Raw genomic sequence first — 22,082 nt, 5'->3', positions numbered from 1 at the left:
ATAAATCGTTATATTAGCTTAGCACATAGCAATTAGCAGCCCAGCATTGATTCTAGCCAAAGTGAGCGATAAAAGTCAACATCGCCAAAAGATATTAATTTTTTCACTAACCTTCTCAGAATTCTTCCGATGACACTCCTGTAACATCACATTACAACATGCATATACAGTTTGATCGAAAATGTTTATATTTAGCCACCAAAATCATGGTTAGACAATGTGAAATGTAGACAAGCTGGTAAAGAAAACGTCCTTGCGCCACTTAGACAGTGATCTACTCTTATACATAAATACTCATAAACGTGACTAAAAAATATAGGGTGGACAGGGATTGATAGACAATTTAATTCTTAATACAATTGCGTTATTACATTTTTTAATTTATCCTTACTTTTCAATACAGTTTGCGCCAAGCGAAGCTACGTCAAAAAACATGGCATCCTAAGCCACTAAAATGTTTCGACAGAAACACGATTTATCATAATAAAAATGTCCTACCTTGAGCTGTTCTTCCATCAGTATCTTGGGCAAAGGATCCTTTCTTGGGAGAAATCGTCTTTTGGTGGAAAGCTGTCCTCTTGCCATGTGGAAATGTCAACTACGTTCGGGATGAACTGAAAAGCGTGACCAACTTTTCACATCGTTGCAAAAATAAATGTCCCAAAATCGCACTAAACGGATATAAATTGCTATAAAACGCTTTAAATTAACTACTTTGTGATGTTTGTAACTCCTATAACGAGTGAAAAGATGACCGGAGAAATATAACAGGCTAAACTAACGCTTGGAACAGGAGAGGGTCGGTGTCTTCCACGCGCGTTACGCAGCAAGAAAAGACTTGCTAGCTAAAGGTTTTTTTCATTTGTAGGGCCTGTGAACGAGCAATCGAGCCCGTTGGAATCGTCATCACGTAAAGGCATCCAGGGGAAGACGTAAGAAGTGTCCGTATAGTCATAGCAACGACAGTGCCCGTTTAAATGACTTCAGAAAAGTGGCCAACGTTTCTCAAATCTGACTCCATGTCAGGGAAATTGCTGTAGAATGGGCTCTGTTCCACTTAGAGACAAAATTTCAACTCCTATAGAAACTATAGACTGTTTTCTATCCAATAATAATAATAATATGCATATTGTACGATCAAGGATTTTGTGGGAAGCCGTTTAAAAAATTAGCCACATTAGCATAAATAGTCTAAACAGCGCCCCCATCCCCAACAGGTTAACATATCTTCAATAATGTTTCAACCGGACAATTCCTTTGTCTTTAGAAATGCAATGGAACGCAGGTCGCTCTCACGGCAACGCGCGTGACCAGCTCATGGCATTCTGCCAGACCTCTGGTTGAAACAGCTCTCATTCTCTCCCCTTTCACAGTAGAAGCCTCAAACAAGGTTCTGAAGTCTGATGACATCTAGTGGAAGCCTTAGGAAGTGCAATATGACCCCATTTACACTGTATATTAGAAAGGCAATGAGTTGAAAAACTACAAACCTCAGATTTCCCACTTCCTGGTTGGATTTCTCTCAGGTTTTTGCCTGCCATATGAGTTCTGTTATACTCACAGACATCATTCAAGTAGTTTTAGAAACTTCAGAGTGTTTTCTATCCTAATCTAATAATATGCATATGATAGCTTCTGGGCCTCAGTAGCAGGACGTTTACTCTGGGCTTTTCATCCGAACGTGAAAATATTGCCCCTTATCCCAAACAGGTTTAAAGCTCCTAATGTACCAAATGTCTGTGGATTATGCCATTGTACATACATTAGAAAAAGACTGACACCTAACCTTTTCACACGTACCAACAAACGGGTGTGATCACTCTACAGTGGTCCCTGCAGTGTACACTCAAACCAGTGTGACTAGAAGGCTTATTTAGAAGGTTGAGTTACGATTGATGCAACAGTCCTCATTATTTTTTCACAGAAACTTGCAGAAGGACAACCATTTCAGCAGCACTCCACCAATCAGGCATTTATGGTAGAGTGCCCAGTTCGGAAGCCACTCTTCAGTAAAAGACACATGATAGCCCGCTTGGAGTTTGCCAAAAGGAACTTAAAGTCTCTCAAACCATAAGAAACATGATTCTCTGATGAAACCAAAATTGAACTCTTTAGCCTGAATGCCAAGTGTCACGTCTGTAGGAAACCTGGCACCATCCCTACGGTGAAGCTTGGTGGTGTCAGCATGTTGCTGTGGGGATGTTTTTCAGCGGCAGAGACTGGAAGACTAGACAGGATCAAGGGAAACTTTTACAGGGCAAAGTACAGAGCGACCTTTGATGAAAACATGCTCCAGAGCGCTAAGGACCTTAGGCTGGGGCGAAGGTTCACCTTCCAACAGGACAACAACCCTAAGCACACAGCCAAGACAAGGCAATAGTGGCTTCGGGGAAAGTCTCAATGTCCTTGAGTGCCCCAGCCAGAGCCCGGACTTGAAATGTGATATTTCCGTTTTTATTTTAATACATTTGCAAAAATTGTCACTATGGGGTGTTGTGTGTAGACTGATGAGGAAAAATAACTATTTAATCCATTTTAGAATAAGGCTTTAATGTAACAAAATGTTGAAAAAGTCAAGCCTTCTGAATACTTTCCGAATGCACTGTAGGCCAAGGACTAGTTAGTGTATTTTTACATGTAGTTTTTCATCATTGTAGGTTACTACTTTATCACCTTTAGTCTTGAAATTTTGGTTGTTAACTAAACTACTCATTCTGTTTAGCACATGGCCTCACATGTGAATCCTTAAAGAGAAGGGTAGAGCAGCGGCTTAAGAGGGTGTGACCAATGCTGAATGGGTTTCGACAAAGAAGAGCTCCCCACAGGCCCGGCGCCACGAGGGTGCAAAAGGGGGCATTGCCCCCATAGTTGGAATATTGTGCCCCCTCAGTTCTGTCCGACAATCTGCCCCCTTTGTCATGCCCAACCAATTCGTTGTGTATGCTTCATTCATGCAACTCCCTTGCATGCATCGTACGTCATACACATTTTACCAGTAGAAGGGCGGGGTCAATTTGACCATTTATGTTTACTTTCAAAATTACGTATACCGGAAAAAAAAGTTTCACCGCGCAGCTGGATGGAAATGAGCTAATGTTAACAGTTAGGTAGGTAGCTGATAGCATGATGGATATTAGCAAGTGGCTTCGCCAGGGCACAACGGCAGCATTGGATCAGTGGCGGGGGAGGGGGAGAAGCCTGCCACAGAGGCCAAGGCCGCTGAGCACCAAAGCCAAGGCTGTCGAGCCCTGCAGCAAAGGCACCTGCGCAACCGTCTTGCAGCCTGGTGACATAGGAGGTAACCAACCCGAGGGGCCTGCAGCCGCAAAGATCGAACCTAGAAGCAGCACCGCCAGGATATTACAAGCACCGACGCATCCGTTAGTGCCTGACGACCTCGGTGATGAGGAACCAGCGCATGTTTGTCTGGGGAAATACCCAACACACCTATACTGTGGGAGAAAACAGGCATTTTGTATCGCATGGTTCAAATGCAGAGAGTGGCTGAAATATTCCTGCAAGGCAGATGCAGCTTTCTGCTATCCTTGTCGAAAATTTTACATGGGCTCCAATGCTAATGCTGATAAGGCATTTACCCAAATTGGATATAATAACTGGCGACATGCCATTGATAGCAACAAGGGACTGGGGAGGCACGCATCAAGGAAATAACATTTGAAATGCATGGTACTTTGGACAGAAAGACAAGCCATCGTATGCATTTGTCATCGATTGTGGACATTGTGGAACGTCTTACTGTCAACGAGCTTCCTCTCAGGGGAACTTTGGATGCGATGGATTCAATCCAGAATAAAATAACTGGGCTCATGGGTGAGGAAGTCACAGAGGAAATTGTGAATTAAGTAGGTGATTCATGGTACACACTTTTAAAGTGGATGGAACTAAAGATCCAACCGGGTACGAGAACATTTCAATTGTACTCCGTTACATGGGCGAAAACAACCATGTTTGTGAGTGGCTACTCTCAATGGCAACGAGTAAAGAATGTAATGCTTTATCGCTGGCTAACTTGGTCCTGTCAGAGCTAACAAATGTTGGCCTTAGCACCGAGAAGATTCTTAGTCAATGTTATGATGGGGCCAGTGTGATGTCTGGTTAACATGGGGGCATGCAAAAGGTAGTGCAGACAAGCTGAATTGGGAAGTACCGTACGTGTGTTGCTTTAACCACCAGCTCCATTTAGTCGTAGTGCACACTATGTCCTCTGAGGCTGCATTGTATGACTTTTTAAGGTGTGTAATTCCCTTTACAAGTTTCTCAGGAAACCAACTGTGGCTGCTCAATATACGGGAGAGAAACTGAAACGAATGCTTGAGCAGTGATTGACTGGTTATCTGGCCAACGGTGAGTGTCGTTATAAAATCTCTGGACAGCATCATCCACCTGCTCAGAGAAATTGAGAGTACCCACACCTATGGTACAGAGGTGCAACTTGAGGCTGTCGGCCTATTGAAAGCTGTTTCCGAGCTGAGCTTCAGATTCATTGCCTTCATGGTCCACAAAGTCATCCACAGCAACTTGCATCCACATCCAACTGCCTAGAAGGCCAGCCTCCCAGAATCACCTCTTCACTGTTCACGTTGAGACTGGTGTTTTGCAGGTACTATTTAATGAAGCTGCCAGTTGAGGACTTGTGAGGCAGGCTTGATTTAGTCATTGCCTGCTAGGAATATGGGAGGTGGGTGTAAATTGTACCTGTTGTAACACCCTCCTCCTCCAAGAGGTATGTAGAAGAGAAAGAAAATGATGATCACAGCAGTCCTTTACTCAGACAAGACTGTTTATTTTGGCCCCAGTCATATGCTAGCATTGCATAACCTATTCTAATTTAAGAAGGATTACAGTGTGGAGAGGGTAATGAGACGGCTCATGAATCTCTGCCGTCCTGGGCACACCACTGGTACTGTGAATTATAGGTCAGCAACCAAGTAACAAATAAGGAGGCGAGAGTACAGCACATTACACAGATGTGCATCAACTGTTTCATATACTCTACTGTGTATTTTGCTCTGAATTAAAACACCAACAATTAATTATCTTTTATACACTGAGGTTTAAACAAATAGGTGTGAGTTGACTTGACAAAACCGTATTAATGATACACTAATCAACTAATGATTAGGATATAATGTTTCAGGATCTAATATCTGTCAGATTGTAATTGGTGTCAGCCGTGGGCTCCTGAGGTAATCACAGAACACATTGATTGAACACATCATACAACCTCAATTAGAAGGATGACTAAAAAGTTGTTGTTGCTGCTGTTGATTTAAAAAATGATAACCTTTATTTTACTAGGCAAGTCAGTAACGAACAAATTCTTATTTACAGTGACCACCTACCCCGGCCAAACCCTAAGAACGCTGGGCCAATTGTGCGCCGCCCTATGGGACTCCCAATCACGGCCAGTTGTGATACAGCCTGGAATCGAACCAGGGTATGTAGTGATGCCGTCACTTAGACTGCTGTGCCACCCGGGAGCAATATGCTGAAATCGCTCAGCCTTTCCTGGTTGCTAAAATTCAAATAGATTTCCTAATATCAGTCTACTGTATGTGGCAACACATGTATAGATAATTATTGTAACATCCAAACCGCTGAGAAAAATATTTTTAATAACCAAAAATGTTATAAATATTATATTCAGTGATATTTTCAGAATGGAAAACATATAAAAAGCGCACCTAGAATGGACCTACTGCCTCCTTTCAATCAGAATGGAAGATCCATAATTCACATTTCTATGTGAATTAGGTTGTGCCGTCCAAAAAGTTACATATTGCCGCTTTAAGTGCATATTTACGTTTAGATGGATCAGTTCGTTTGTGCCACAGGTGCCAGAGTGTATACAAGGCCCACCAAAGTTGATTTGGACAGCCGCAGCCATATGTATGCCAAGGGCCCAGTCAAAATATACTGCTGTTCTACACAATGAAGCACAGGCAAAATATACATTCGATCCCCACAATGTGATGTGATGTCAAAGAATCACCAGAAGAAAAGCACTGTGAAATGTTCTTCTGAGTCATTGGTCATTATGTAAGACTGTTGTACAAGTGTTACTCCTATAACATGTGAACAAATGCTCTAATCAACTTTAGAATGTGTAGGACCTCCCAAGTGGCGCAGCGGTATAAAACATTTCATCGCAGTGCTAGAGGCTTCACTACAGACCCTGGTTCGATCCCGGGCTGATCATGACCTTTATGGAATAAAATAACACAAATACACTGGGCTTAGTGCAATTGTTTTAACACTTCTCTCAACATAGCAATAATCTGCACTCTGCACAGTGTATGCTCGACCCGGAAAAGTAATATATACAGTTGAAGTCGGAAGTTTACATACACTTAGGTTGGAGTCATTAAAACGTGTTTTTCAACCACTCCACAAATTTCTTCTTAATTAACAAACTATAGTTTTGGCAAGTCGGTTAGCCCATCCACTTTATGCATGACACATGTAATTTTTCCCACAATTGTTTACAGACAGATGTCTGAGGTAATATTGTGGCTTCTTTTCTACTCAGTTTATATTTTCTAGGCCCTGACATCTCCCAATCCAAGTGTTATATATTACAGAGTTGTATTTTGTTTGAAAAACTGTATACGCTAAAGCTAAGCTAACTACGCTCGCCTGTCAAGCCTACAGGGTTGCTATTAGCTTAGCGGCTAGTGTTAGCCGGCCCAGTGTTGAGATGGCTGCGCTAGTATATGGTTCATTTAGCTATAAAGTTTAAAACAGGCTTCCTTAAATGTGTATTTATTTTTATTGAAACATTACATGATTGTTAACTTTTCTATAATCTGAGGTTAAGATAAATACTGAGAAGGTTTATTTTTAAACACAAGTCAATGTATTAGGGCAGCAGGTAGCCTAGTGGTTAGAGCGTTGGGCTATTATCCAGAAGGATGCTAGATCGAATCCCCGAACTGACAAGGCAAAAATTCGGTCTTTCTGCCCCTGAACAAGGCAGTTAACCCACTGTTCCTAGGCTGTCATTAAAAATGTACATTTGTTCTCAACTGATTTGCCTGGTTAAATAAAATTGCTAGCATGACTATTTTAAAAACAGAGGATGTATAATGTTACTGTACCTACAGTACATTCCAGTCTTTACAGCATCTGACTGAATTATTCATGTTTTCTACATTGTAGAATAATAGTGAAGACATCAAAACTATGAAATAACACATATGGAATCATGTAGTAACCAAAAAAGTGTTGAATAAATCGAAATATATTTAAGATTTGAGATTCTTCAAAGTAGCCACCCTTTGTCTTGATGACAGTTTTGCACACTTGTCATTCTCTCAACCAGCTTCATGACGTGAGGTAGTCACCTGGAATGCATTTCAATTGACAGGTGTGCCTTGTTGAAAGATAATTAGTGGAATTTATTTCCTTATTATTGCTTTGAGCCAATCAGTTGTGTTGTGACAAGGTAGGGGTGGTACACAAAAGATAGCCCTATTTGGTAAAAGACCAAATCCATATTATGGCAAGAACAGCACAAACAAGCAAAGATAAACGACAGTCCATCCTTTCCAAATCTGTCCTTTGATCTGATGAGTCCAAATGTAAGATTTTTGGTTCCAACGGATGTGTCTTTGTGTGAACAGATGGTCTCCGTATGTGTGGTTCCCACCATGAAGCATGTAGGAGGAGGTGTGATTGTTTGTTGGTGATTTGCTGGTGACACTGTCAGTGATATATTTAGAATTCAATGCACACTTAACCTGCATGGCTACCACAGCATTCTGCAGCGATATGCCATCCCATCTGGTTTGGGTTTAGTGGGACTATCATTTGTTTTTCAACAGGACAATGACCCAACACACCTCCAGGCTGTGTAAGGGCTATTTGACCAAGAAGGACAGTGATGGAGCGCTGCATCAGATGACCTGGCCTCCACAATCACCCGACCACAACTCAAATTAAATGGTGTGGGATAAGTTGGACCTCAGTGTGAAGGAAAAGCAGCCAACAAGTGCTTAGAATATGTGGGAACTCCTTCAAGAGTGGAAAAAGCATTCCTCATGAAGCTGGTTGAGAGAATGCCAAGAGTGTGCAAAGCTGTCATCAAGGCAAAGGGTGGCTACTTTGAAAAAACTACATGATTCCATAGTTTTGATGTCTTCACGATTATTCTACAATGTAGAAAATATTAAAAATAACCAAAAACCCTAGGTGTGTAGGTGTGTCCAAACTTTTGACTGGTACTGTATGTACAGAGATTGTATGGACATATTGATGCAGTAGTAGCTAAGATTGGGAGAAGTCTGTCTAGTATAGCAATGCTCTGCCTTCTTAACAACACTATCAACAAGGAAGGTCCTACAGGCCCTAGTTTTGTCGCACCTTGACTACTGTTCAGTCGTGTGATCAGGTGCAACAAAAAAAGACTTAGGAAAATTGCAATTGGCTCAGAACAGGGCAGCACGACTGGCCCCTGGAAGTACACAGAGAGTGAATATTAATAATATGCATGTCAATCTCTCCTGGCTGAAACTTCATCACTACTTTTATTCATGAGAGGTATTGACATATTGAATGTACCGAGCTGTCTGTCTAAACTACTGGCACACAGCTCAGACACCCATGCATACCCCACAAGACATGCCACAAGAGGTCTCTTCACAGTCCCCAATTCCAGAACAGGCTATGGGAGGCACACAGTACTACATAGAGCCATGACTACATGGAACTCTATTCGACATCAAGTAACTGACGCAAGCAGTAAACTTAAATTTAAAAACAGATTAAAAAACACCTTATGGGACAGTGGGGACTGTGAAGTAACACGAACATTGGCACAGACACATGCATACACACACACACACACACACACACACACACACACACACACACACACACACACACGAGAGCATACGCACTATACATACACATGGATTTAGTACTGTAGATATGTGGTAGTGGTGGAGTAGAAGCCTGAGGGCACACAGTGTGTTGTGAAATCTGTGAATGTATTGTAATGTTTTAAAATTGTATAAACTGCCTTAATTTTGCTGGACCCCAGGGAGAGTAGCCGCTGCTTTGTCAGCAACTAATGGGGATCCATAATAAATACAAATACAAATACAGATAGACAGTAGAATTACACTGAACAGAAATATAAACACAACATGTAAAGTTTTGGTCCCATGTTTCACGAGCTGAAATAAAAGATCCCCGATATGTTCCATACGCACAAAAAGCGTATTTCTCCCATATTGATTGCACAAATTTGTTTACATCCCTCTTAGTGAGCATTTATCCTTTGCCAAGATAATCCATCCACCTGACAGAATCAGCATATCAAGAAGTTAATTAAACAGCACGATCATTACACAGGTGCACCTTGTGCTGGGGACAATAAAAGGCCACTCTAAAATGTGCAGTTTTGTCACGCAACACAATATTTTACAAAAGGTCCATCCCGAGAATAAAGTACTTTTCTCCCGGGTAACCAAGGAATTTCCAGCCTGAGTGGGAACTGTTTTAATGTACTGTATTGTATTATACTGTCTTATAGGGACTTGAGTTACACACATCCTTCAAGTCAATATATAGCAGAAGAGAACATGCGATTCTGGTGCATCACATGCGGCCTACAAAGTATAGGCTTGCGAATTTTATTTTATTTTTGAAATATAATAGGGTCTATTTTTATAATTCGTAGGCTGACGCATGTATACCTTTCATAATATTTCCTCTAACGTTATTAGCCAAACTCTTTTTCTCTGAATTGTTCCTTCATTCCTTCCTCGCTTTCAACAGTTAAATGAAATAAGTTCCTTAGTCCTTATCTTAATCATTGTAATGACATTCTTGAATAATATAGGACTATAATTAGATACAGAAGGATTACTCTTCTCTACACTAAGATTGAATGGTTATGGGTCTGAATAAATAAATGTTATAGCCTACCGCCATCGCGCCTTCGCTCTTCTGTCAAGCTACCCGTGAGTTCTATTGGATGCTGTGTTTCACATTCAGCAAAAAAGGAGCTTGCATCCCTTTTCAAATAGTCAGTCTTTTAGTATAAGAAATGCACACCCCAAAAATGTCCTGCTAGATATTCTAGTCTAACTTTTCTTGCATGGGACTCTTGCATGAGTATTCAGACCACTTCACTTTTTCCACATTTTGTTATGTTACAGCCTTATTCTAAAATGTATTAAATGTAAAAATCAATCTCATCAATCTACACACAATATCTCATAATGTCACAGCAAAAACAGATTTGTAGAAATTTTAGCAAATTTATTACATTTCAAAAACGGATATCACAATTACATAAATATTCAGACTCTTTACTCAGTAGGACTGGGGTGCCGCTAGCGGCACCCCCCCCCCACCCCCACTGAGGATTGTAAGTTGGTGGTTGAGGATATCCCTCTAGTGGTGTGGGGGCTGTGCTTTGGCAGAGTGGGTGGGGTTATATCCTTCCTGTTTGGCCCTGTCCGGGGGTTTCTTCGGATGGGGCCACAGTGTCTCCTGACCGCTCCTGTCTCAGCCTCCAGTATTTATGCTGCAGTAGTTTATGTGTCGGGGGGCTAGGGTCTGTTGGTTATACCTGGAATACTTCTCCTGTCTTATCCAGTGTCCTGTGTGAATTTAAGTATGCTCTCTCTAATTCTCTCGTTCTCTCTTTCTCTCTGAGAACCTGAGCCCTAGGACCATACGTCAGGACTACCGGGCATGCTGACACCTTGCTGTCCCCAGTCCGCCCGGCCTTGCTGTTATTCCAGTTTCAACTGTTTCTGCCTGCGGTTACGAAACCCTTACCTGTCCCAGACCTGCTGTTTTCAACTCTTAATGATCGGCTATGAAAAGCCAACTGAGATTTATTCCTGATTATTATTTGACCATGCTTGTCATTTATGAACATTTTGAAAATCTTGGCTCTCTCTAATTTTCTCCTTCTCTCTTTCTCTCGGAGGACCTGAGCCCTAGGACCATACGTCGGGACTACCGGCCGTGGTGACTCCTTGCTGCCCCCAGTCCGCCTGGCCTTGCTGCTATTCCAGTTTCAACTCTTCTGCCTGCGGTTATGGAACCCCTACCTGTCCCAGACCTGCTGTTTTCAACTCTTAATGATCGGCTATGAAAAGCCAACTGAGATTTATTCCTGATTATTATTTGACCATGCTTGTCATTTATGAACATTTTGAAAATCTTGGCTCTCTCTAATTTTCTCCTTCTCTCTTTCTTTCTCTCGGAGGACCTGGGCCCTAGGACCATGCGTCGGGACTGCCGCCCGTGGTGACTCCTTGCTGTCCCCAGTCCGCCTGGCCTTGCTGCTATTCCAGTTTCAGCTGTTCTGCCTGCGGTTATGGAACCGCCACCTGTCCCAGACCTGTTGTTTTTCAACTCTTAATGATCAGCTATGAAAAGCCAACTGAAAATTATTCATGATTATTATTTGACCATGCTTGTCACTTATGAACATTTTTGAACATCTTGGCATAGTTCTGTTATAATCTCCACCCGGCACAGCCAGAAGAGGACTGGCCACCCCTCATAGCCTGGTTCCTCTCTAGGTTTCTTCCTAGGTTTTGGCCTTTCTAGGGAGTTTTTCCTAGCCACCGTGCTTCTACACCTGCATTCTAGCTGTTTGGGGTTTTAGGCTGGGTTTCTGTACAGCACTTCGAGATATTATCTGATGTACGAAGGGCTATATAAAATAAAATTGATTGATTGATTGATTGATTTTTAAAATGTTTTACAGGGAAGACACAATATGTAAAGATGTAAATCTATTAGCTAAACACATTAGCATAATCCACCATCTTTTCTTTGTCCACCAACACCAGTAGCTATCACCAATTCGGCTAAACTAAGATATTGATAGCCACTAACCAAGAAAAAAGCTCATCAGATGACAGTCTGATAACATATTTATGGTATAGGATAGGTTTTGTTAGAAAAATGTGCATATTTCAGGTAGATGTCATAGTTTACAATTGCACCCACCGTCACAAATGGACTAGAATAAATACAATGAGCAACGTGTTTACCTAACTACTAATCATCAAACATTTCGTAAAAATACACAGCATACACTAATCGAAAGACACAGATCCTGTGAATACAGACAATATTTCAGATTTTCTAAGTGTCTTACAGCGAAAACACAATAAATCGTTATATTAGCATAGCACATGTGCAAACATTACACCAGCATTGATTCTAGCCAAAGAGAGCGATAACGTAAACATCGCCAAAATATATTAATTTTTTCACTAACCTTCTCAGAATTCTTCAGATGACACTCCTGTAACATCACATTACAACATACATATACAGTTTGTTCGAAAATGTGCATATTTAGCCACCAAAATCATGGTTAGACAATGAGAAAAGTAGCCCAGCTGGTCAGAAAATATCCTGCGCCATATTAGACAGTGATCTAGTCGTATACATAAATACTCATAAACGTGACTAAAAAATATAGGGTGGACAGCGATTGATAGACAATTTAATTCTTAATACAATCGCGGAATTACATTTTTTAAATTATCCTTACTTTTCAATACAGTTTGCGCCAGGCGAAGCTACGTCAAACAAGATGGCGTCCTAAGCCATTAACATTTTTCGACAGAAACACGGTTTATCATAATAAATTGTTCCTACTTTGAGCTGTTCTTCCATCAGAATCTTGGTCAAAGAATCCTTTCTTGGGTCTAATCGTCTTTTGGTCGAAAGCTGTCCTCTTGCCATGTAGAATTACCATTGCGTTAGGCATGAACTGGAAGCGTGCCCAGAGATTCACAGTGTCTCAGAAATAAATGTCCCAAAATCGCACTAAACGGGTATAAATTGCTATAAAACGGTTTAAATTAACTACCTTATGATGTTTTTAACTCCTATAACGAGTAGAAACATGACCTGAGAAATATTACTGGCTCCACTAATGCTTGGAAAAAGAACGGGTCGGTGCCCACCGTGCGTCCGACGCAGCAGGAAAGGAGTGCCTACCTACACGTGTTTTTCATTTATAGTGGCTGTGATTGCGCAATCCACACCATTCAAATCGTCATCACGTAAAGGCATCCAGGGGAAGACGTAAGCAGTGTCCGTATACTCATAGCAATAACAGTGGCCTTAAAACTGACTCCAGAACAGGGGCCAAAATGTGTGAAATCTGACTCCATGTCAGGGAAATAGCTGTAGAATGAGTTCTGTTCCACTCAGAGACAAAATTTCAACGGCTATAGAAACTATAGACTGTTTTCTATCCAATAATAATAATAATATGCATATTGTACGATCAAGAATTTTGTAGGAAGGCGTTTCAAAAATTACACGATTTCCATAAATAGTGACAACAGCACCCCCTAGCCTCAACAGGCTAAAATGTATTAAATGTAAAAATCTATCTCATCAATCTACACACAATATCTCATAATGTCACAGCAAAAACAGATTTGTAGAAATTTTAGCAAATTTATTACATTTTAAAAACGGATATCACAATTACATAAATATTCAGACTCTTTACTCAGTACTTTGTTGAAGCACCTTTGGCAGCGATTACAGCTTCGAGTGATCTTGGGTATGGCTACAATTTTGGCACACCTGTATTTGGGGTGTTTCTCCCATTCTTCTCAGCAGATCCTCTCAAGCTCTGTCAGGTTGGATGGGGAGCGCCGCTGCACAGCTATTTTTATGTGTCTCCAGAGATGTTCGATCGGGGTCAAGTCCGGGCTCTGGCTGGGCCACTGAAGAACATTCAGAGACTTTTCCCGAAGCCATTCCTGCGTTGTCTTGGCTGTGTGCTTAGGGTTGTTGTCCTGTTGGAAGGTGAACCTTCGCCCCAGTCTGAGGTCCTGAGGGCTCTGGAACAGGTTTTCATCAATGATCTCACTGTACTTTGCTCCGTTCATCTTTTCCTCAATTCTGACAAGTCTCTGAGTCCCTGCCGCTGAAAAATATCCACAGCATGATGCTTCCACCACCATGCTTCACCATAGGGATGGTTCCAGGTTTCCTCCAGATGTGACGCTTGGCATTCAAGCCAAAGAGTTTCATTCTTGGTTTCATTAGACCAGAGATTCTTGTTTCTCATGGTATTTAAGGTGTCTTTTGGCAAACTCCAAACAGGCTGTCATGTGCATTTTATTGAGGAGTGGCTTTCGTCTGGCCACTCTACAATAAATGGCCTGATTAATGGAGTGCTGCACAGATGTTTGTCCTTCTTGACATTTCTCCCATCTCCACAGAGGAACTCTGGAGCTTTGTCAGCATGACCATCGGGTTCTTGGTGACCTCCCTGACCATGGCCCTTCTCCCCCGATTGCTCAGTTTGGCCAGGCGGCTAGCTCTAGGAAGAGTCTTGGTAGTTCCAAACTTCTTCCATTTAAGAATGATGGAGGCCACTGTGTTCTTGGGGACCTTCAATTCTGAAGAAATATTTTGGTACCCTTCCCCAGATCTGTGCCACGACACAATCCTGTCTCGGAGCTCTATGGACAATTCCTTCGACGTCATGGCTTGGTTTTTGCTCTGACATGCACTGTTAACTGTAGGACCTTATACAGACAGGTGTGTGCCTTTCTAAATCATGTCCAATCAATTCAATTTACCACAGGTGGACTCCAATCAAGTTGTAGAAACATCTCAAGGATGATCAATGGAAACAGGGTGCACCTGAGCTCAATTTCAAGTCTAATAGCAAAGGGTCTAAATACTTATGTAAATAAGGTATTTTTTAAATATTTTTTCTTACATTTGCAAAAGAAAAATGCCACCTGTTTTCACTACATCATTATGGGGTATTATGTGTAGATTGATCAGGGGAAAAAAATATTGAATCCATTTTAGAATTAGGGTGTAACGTAACAAAATGTGGAAATAGTCCAGGGGTCTGAATACTTTCCAAATGCACTGTATCCCTTTCCCACCCCCTCCCTATTCCCCTCCCCATCCACACAAACTATTTTATGTATTTAAATATATTTAGAGGACATTGTTTTACAGTACAGACTTTTTCATCAGGAGGTTTCTACGAAAAATCAGAGCATACAAAACTAGATAGTCTTGTTAAAGTTGCAAGATAGTCTGCTGATTGACAGTTATAGACCAGGATTGTTCTCTATAATGGCCCTCAGTCATTCTATTAAACAGCACGCCATAGGTTGTTGTCAATAAACATGTTAGGTGCAGCACTTTCTATTTGCCTGCTTGGGGTCCAGGAGACTCCCAGCTCCGCTAAAACCATTGACAACTGCATGCGGTTTTCAAGGGATTGTCAAATTCTTTTGACAACTACTGTAAAATTATCAACACCTGCAGAATACAGTCAGAACTACTAATGTCCTATTATTCCATGACAAACAATTGCACAAATGTATTTTTTTTGGAGTTATACAGCAAGCAACTGCATTTTTTTTGATCAGCAAACATCAATTGATCATGTATTTTCAGATGTGTGAGGGTAGCCTATCCATTTAGCATGTAGCTAGCTAGCTAGCTAAGCAAACACATTGTGTCATTTAGTTTGCTTCATCATCAGAGATTAGCCTTTTGTAAGAGCTTGACATCGGTAAGTATTTGAGATGATGGCAAGCAAAGCAACACATTTTGTCAGTAAAGATGGCAAGCAAATCAACAAATTTTTTGAGATATCTATCTGATTTATATTCTGAAAGGAAGCTAGTGAACTAACCAAATGAATGACCTGATCTGTCATTAGCTAGCTAACTAGCCAATTTCACTTGGTCCATCAATCTATGTAGCCTATCAGTATGTCTGTCCGCAGCAATCGTGATTAAACCGTCTTGAAAAGGGGGTCATTTTAGCTAGCTTAGGTACGTTGGTTGAAAAAAAGGATATCGTTTACCATAATGTTGAGGCAACTGTACCGAGTCTCTGCAGAACTTATTAGCTAACTACAGTACATTGTCATTACATGGGAAACTGCACGCTTCTGATGCTTGAAAGGCAGAGCCCACAATGGATGGAAAATAAACCACACATCCTTGCCAGGTAGAGCACACCTTTATTTTATGTCACTCAAATATCCAATCAAAGGTGGCCAATATTGAGAGATGAGAGGGCTGAGACTGCCCCCCAGCTGGGAATGGAATATGACGCTAAAATATGACGCTATTGATAACAACCTAATAAAAAGCCATTTATAACAAGATTTACTGTACATCACCCCAAAATGATCCCTTGGTATTAAAGTCTCCACTGCTCACACTTGGATCCCTAATAAAATAATTAAGAAAGATTACATGTGGTAAAAAATCAAATCACATTTTATTTGTCACATACATGTGCCTAGCAGATGTTATTGCGGGTGTATTGAAATGTGTGTAGCCTGATTCCAGATGTCAATGACCATAGGAGTTGGAACCAGGCTTTAGGCATCATCCCATTGGTTGAAACAGCTAATTTAGTTGACACCTACAACTGTGGATTTATTTTTGAGGTATGGTTTTCTGCCAACGAACCAGAGAGTGAGTATTTAAATGGTCTGTGCCCCAAATGGTACCCTATTCCCTATGTAGTGCATTACTTTTGACTAGAGCTCTTTGGGCCCTGGTCAAAAGTAATGCACTACATAGGGAATACGGTGTCATCTGGGATACAGCCTACATGGCAAGCCTAGACCAATCTCTCTCCTTTTGTTCTGATGGTACAGACAATGAAAAACAAAGCCTCAGCCGTAGCTGAGCTCACAGGCGCCGAGGCTTGGCTGGGCTCTGGGCTTATAAAACTAGCAAGTCTTTAGTATTGCAATCCTTGGTTTCAATTAGGCTACGTCCCAAATGGTACCCTATTCTCTACGTAGTGCACTACTTACGACCAGAGCCCTATGGGACGCAGGGCAGAGTTGCATCTCACTAGTACTAACGGCACCACGTGTTAAAAAAAAACTCCCAATAATGGTGTATCATTTGTGTGCATGGTGGTGTCTGTATGCTATGTAGACATTTTGTGGTAATATTGCACAAAGACAAATATTTTGGTGTTGATATTCATTGCCAGACAGATAACTTAGCAATAACTCATAATTTTCTGAGCGACTTGGCACGAAAAGTCCATGATTAAGATTTATTTGATTAAACTTGATTGTGTTTGGGAAACGTGTGGGGAGGGAGAGGCTGCTCTGTTTTCCCGGTAGTGTCTCTTTTCAAAACTAACCTGTGTGCCTAAGACCATGTTATTTTTTTCCCGGTAATGTCTTGTTTTCAGAAGTACGCTACACTAGTACAGATAGGGCCTGATGGTGTATGATAATAATAGGAGGGCCCCAGTCACACTGCCAGCTCTTCCTGAGGAATCCGGGACCCCAAACCACATATAGAGAGAGAGTGTGTGTGTGTGTGTGTCTTCAAGAGGAGGCTGTAAACACCACATTCATGATACAGTTCCCCCCAAAAAAACGTTTTTATTGTCACATACACCGGATAGGTGCAGTGAAATGTGTTGTGTACAGGGTCAGCCGTAGTATTACAGAACAAGTTAGGGTTAAGTGCTTTGCTCAAGGTCACATCAACAGATTTTTCACCATTTTGGCTCGGGTTCACAGAGGCCATAGGCAGCTGTTTTTCTTCTGAATTAACTCATTAAGCTTTCTGTAACTACTATTTAAAATAAATAGATGCATGACAGCTGTATTCAAAATATAGCATCTTGAATAGACTGTGTTACAATAACATAACAATCACAATAAGCGTGGCTGTCAGATAGTTTTATGTTCAGAGCAGGCATGAGACAAGTAAATAGGCCACAAAGAGAAAAAGGTTTGCGTCAGTGTTCTCGTTCAAGTGAAATACCAGATGATACAGCTCCCCCAGAGTTTGTTTTCCATGCCCGTAGTGTAGTCTAAAATTAGAATGTTGTGTGTTTTCCATGCTCATCCCCAGAATCTTTTCACGTGTCTATTTTCAAAGGATGAAGCTAAGAAGATGAACAGCTTCATAGTTAAGAACACTATAACAATATGTAAGAAAATGAAACCAAAATCACTCCCTAGAAACACAACCCTGTGGATAAAATCCTTGGATAGCTTTTCAGAATTCACTGATAAATTGGTCCACATGAAAGGTATAGAAAACTAAAGGTATAGAATACATTTATTTCCATGACCAATGTAGATACTGTATGTTCAAATACATGCAACTTAAAAGTTTCATATCAAGAAATGTTGATTTTGGACATCAGAGCGATTTTGAGGGTGTCCTATTTGGGTGAGAAAAGGATATTCATGTGTTAGGTAAGATATGCAAACCCATGCAGAGAACCTATCCAACTGACTCTCTTAGAAAAACATACAAACTATTGGAAGCAAGAATGATATTGGCACAAGATGCAGAGATTGTTGAAACATAACTAATGAAATTACAGTTAACAAAAATGTAACTTCATCCAGAATAAACTAATTTATAGAAAATGTATTACACGAGACACAATTCACAAATTCTACAGCACAACGGCAGAGTCATGTCTGACAGTAAGTGTAAAACTAACAGTCACTCGGTAGTCCATCCCATCTGGGAATGCTATGATGTCAAACAATTATGGGCTAAGTTAGAAAGTTGGCTATCAGAAGTGTTACAATGTAAATGTACTTTTAATCCGTATATATGCATATTTCAAGACATGGCTTATGGTGGTGCAGTGAGATACCCGATGGGTTGGACAATAGGAAGATATTGATGAATTACTGAATCTCTAACTATCTATCTCCTCTCATTTGCCGCAAACAGACCAGAAAGCAGGTGTTCTCTTTTTTATGTTTTGACTGACTTGATTTTCTCCTCCATGAAAGTTTCTAGACTAGCGACGTTTCTAGACTAGAGCACAGCATCAAACCAGTTGGCTGCTGGAAGCGGAGAGACTTCTGTAAAGTTATGGGAGTAATTTATCCTGGTCCAGATCTGTTTCGGCTGTATTGCCAACTCCAATGGTCATTAGCATGACATCAACCTTATGAGTTGGCTTTAGAGCACAAACAGATCTGCGAGCAGGCTCTCATAGTTACACTACACACACACATGTACATACATGAACAAAAGTATGTGGACACTTGCTCGTCAAACATCTCATTCCAAATCATGGGCATTAATATAGAGTTGGTTCTTCCTTAGCTGCTATAACAGCCTCCACTCTTCTGGGAAGGCTTTCCAATAGATGTTGGAACATTGCTGTGAGGACTTGCATCCATTCAGCCACAAGAGCATTAGTGAGGTTGGGAACTGAATTGGGCGATTAGGCCTGGCTCGCAGTCGGCGTTCCAATTCATCCCAAAGGTGTTTGATGGGGTTGAGGTCAGGGCTCTGTGCAGGCCAGTCAAGTTCTTCCACACCGATCTCGACAAGCCAAATCTGAATGGCGCCGGAGGAGATGGCTGCCATTTTATGGACTTTTAACCAATTGTGCTATTGTGTGTTTTTTCACGTTATTTGTAACTTATTTTGTACAGAATGCCACCTTCTCTAATGACCTGAAAAGATCTTCTGGATATCAGGACAGCGATTACTCACCTCATACTACACAAAGATTTTTTTTTTACGAGTCGGACGCGACGGATTTACTTCAGACACCCGACAAGACCAACATCCCCGTCATTTGCATGAGAAAGAGACAGAGATATTGGGGAAATAGGTTCGGGTGCCTTGTAAGGATCTGATGGCGAGTGGGTATTCTGCCTCTACCATCAGTCCTATTAGCCATGTACAATCATTGGATATCAAAATAGACGAGCTATGATCACAAATATCCTAGCAACGGGACATTAAAAACTGTAATATCTTATGTTTCACATAGTCGCGGCTGAACAATGACATGGATAAAATACAGCTGGCGTGGTTTACGCTGCATTGGCAAGATAGAACAGCTGCTTCTGATAAGACAAGGGATTGAGGTCTGTGTATATTTGTAAACAACAGCAACAATCTAATATTAAGAAAGTCTCAAGGTTTTGCTCGCCTGAGGAAGTGTATCTCATGATAAGCTATAGACCACACTATTACAAAGAGTAACTGTCTATTTACCATCACAAACCGATGCTGGGACTAAGTCTGCACTCAATGAGCTGTATACGGCCATAAGCAATCAGGAAAAGGCTCATCCAGAGGGTGCGCTCCTAGTGCCCGGGGACTTTAATGCAGGTAAACTTAAATCAGTTTTACCTCATTTCTACCAGCATGTTAAATGTGCAACCAGAGGAAAATAAACTCTAGATCACTTTTAGTCCACACACAGAGACACGTACAAAGCTCTCCCTCCATTTGGCAAATCTGACAAATTTTATCCTCCTGATTCCTTCTTACAAGCAAAAATCTAAAGCAGGAAGTACCAGTGACTTGGTCAGTAAAAGAACTGGCCAGGTGACGCAGATGCTAAGCTACAGGACTGTTTTGCTAGCACAGACTGGAATATGTTCCGGGATTCTTCCGATGGCATTGAGGAGTACACCACATCAGTCACTGGTTTCATCAATAAGTGCATCTATGACGTCGTCCCCACAGTGACCGTACGTACATACCCCAACCAGAAGCCATGGATTACATCAACATCCGCACTGAGCTAAAGGATAGAGCATCCGCTTTCAAGAAATGGGACTCTAACCTGGACGCTTATAAGAAATCTTGCTATGCCCTCAGACGAACCATTAAACAGGCAAAGTGTCCATACAGGACTAAGACTGAATCATACTACACTGACTCCGACGCTTGTCAGATGTGGCAGGGCTTGCAAACTATTACAGACTACAAAGGTGAATGCACCAATTTGTAAGTCGCTCTGGATAAGAGCATCTGCTAAATGACTTAAATGTAAATGTAAAGGGAAGGAGAGCCGCTAGCTGCCCAGTGAAAAGAGCCTACCAGACGATCTAAATGACTTCTATGCTCGTTTCGAGGCAAGCAACACCGAAGCATGCATGAGATCATCAGCAGTTCCGGATGACTGTGTGACCACTCTCTCCGTAGCCTATGTGAGACCTTTTAAACAGGTCAACATTCACAAGGCCAGATGGATTACCAGGTTGTGTAATCCGAGCATGCGCTGACCAACTGGCAAGTGTCTTCACTGACATTTTCAACCTGTCCCTGTCTGAGTCTTTAATACCAACATGTTTTAAGCAGACCACCATAGTCCCTGTGTCCAAGAACACTAAGGTAACCCGCCTAAATGACTACTGACCCTGACAAATACAATTCAATTTTATTTTTGTGTGGACCTCGCTTTGGCAACAGGGGCATTGTCATGCTGAAACAGGAAATGGCCTTCTCCAAACTGTTGCCAAAAGTTGGAAGCACAGAATTGTCTAGAATGTCATTGTATGCTGTAGCATTAAGATTTCCCTTCACTGGAACTAAGGGGCCTAGCCCGAACCCTGAAAAACAGCCCCAGACCATTATTCCAAACTTTACAGTTCTCACTATGCATTGGGGCAGGTAGCGTTCTCCTGGCATCCGCAAAACCCAGGTTGGTCCGTCGGACTGCTAGATGGTGAAGCATTATTCATCACTCCAGAGAAAGCGTTTCCACTGCTTTAGAGTCCAATGGCGGTGAGCTTTACACCATTCCAGCTGACGTTTGGCATTGCGCATGGTGATCTAAGGCTTGTGTGCGGCTGCTCGGCCATGGAAACCATTTCATGATTCTCCCAACAAACAGTTACTGTTGCTTCCAGAGGCAGTTTGGAACTCGATTGTGAGTGTTGCAACCGAGGACAAACAAATTTTACGCACTATGCACTTCAGCACTTGGCAGTCCCGTTCTGTCAGCTTTGTGTGGCCTACCAATTCGTGACTGATCCGTTGTTGCTCCTAAACGTTTCCACTTTACAATAACAGCACTGCAGTTGACCAGTGCAGCTCTAACAGGGCAGAAACTTGACAAAAAGACTTGTGAAGGTGGAATTCAATGACGGTGCAACGTTAAAAGTAACTGAGCTCTTAAATAAGGCCATTCTACTGCCAATGTTTGTCTATGGAGATTGCATGGCTGTGTGCTCGATTGCTACCCAAGCCGGGTGATCATTCTAAAGACACGATCCAGTCGTTCGTTGTAAATGTTCCGTTGCTATGATGGCT

This window comes from Salvelinus fontinalis, chromosome 13 (genome assembly GCF_029448725.1).
Source record: "Salvelinus fontinalis isolate EN_2023a chromosome 13, ASM2944872v1, whole genome shotgun sequence".
Lineage (NCBI taxonomy): Eukaryota > Metazoa > Chordata > Actinopteri > Salmoniformes > Salmonidae > Salvelinus > Salvelinus fontinalis.
This window is presented reverse-complemented; position numbering follows the sequence as displayed.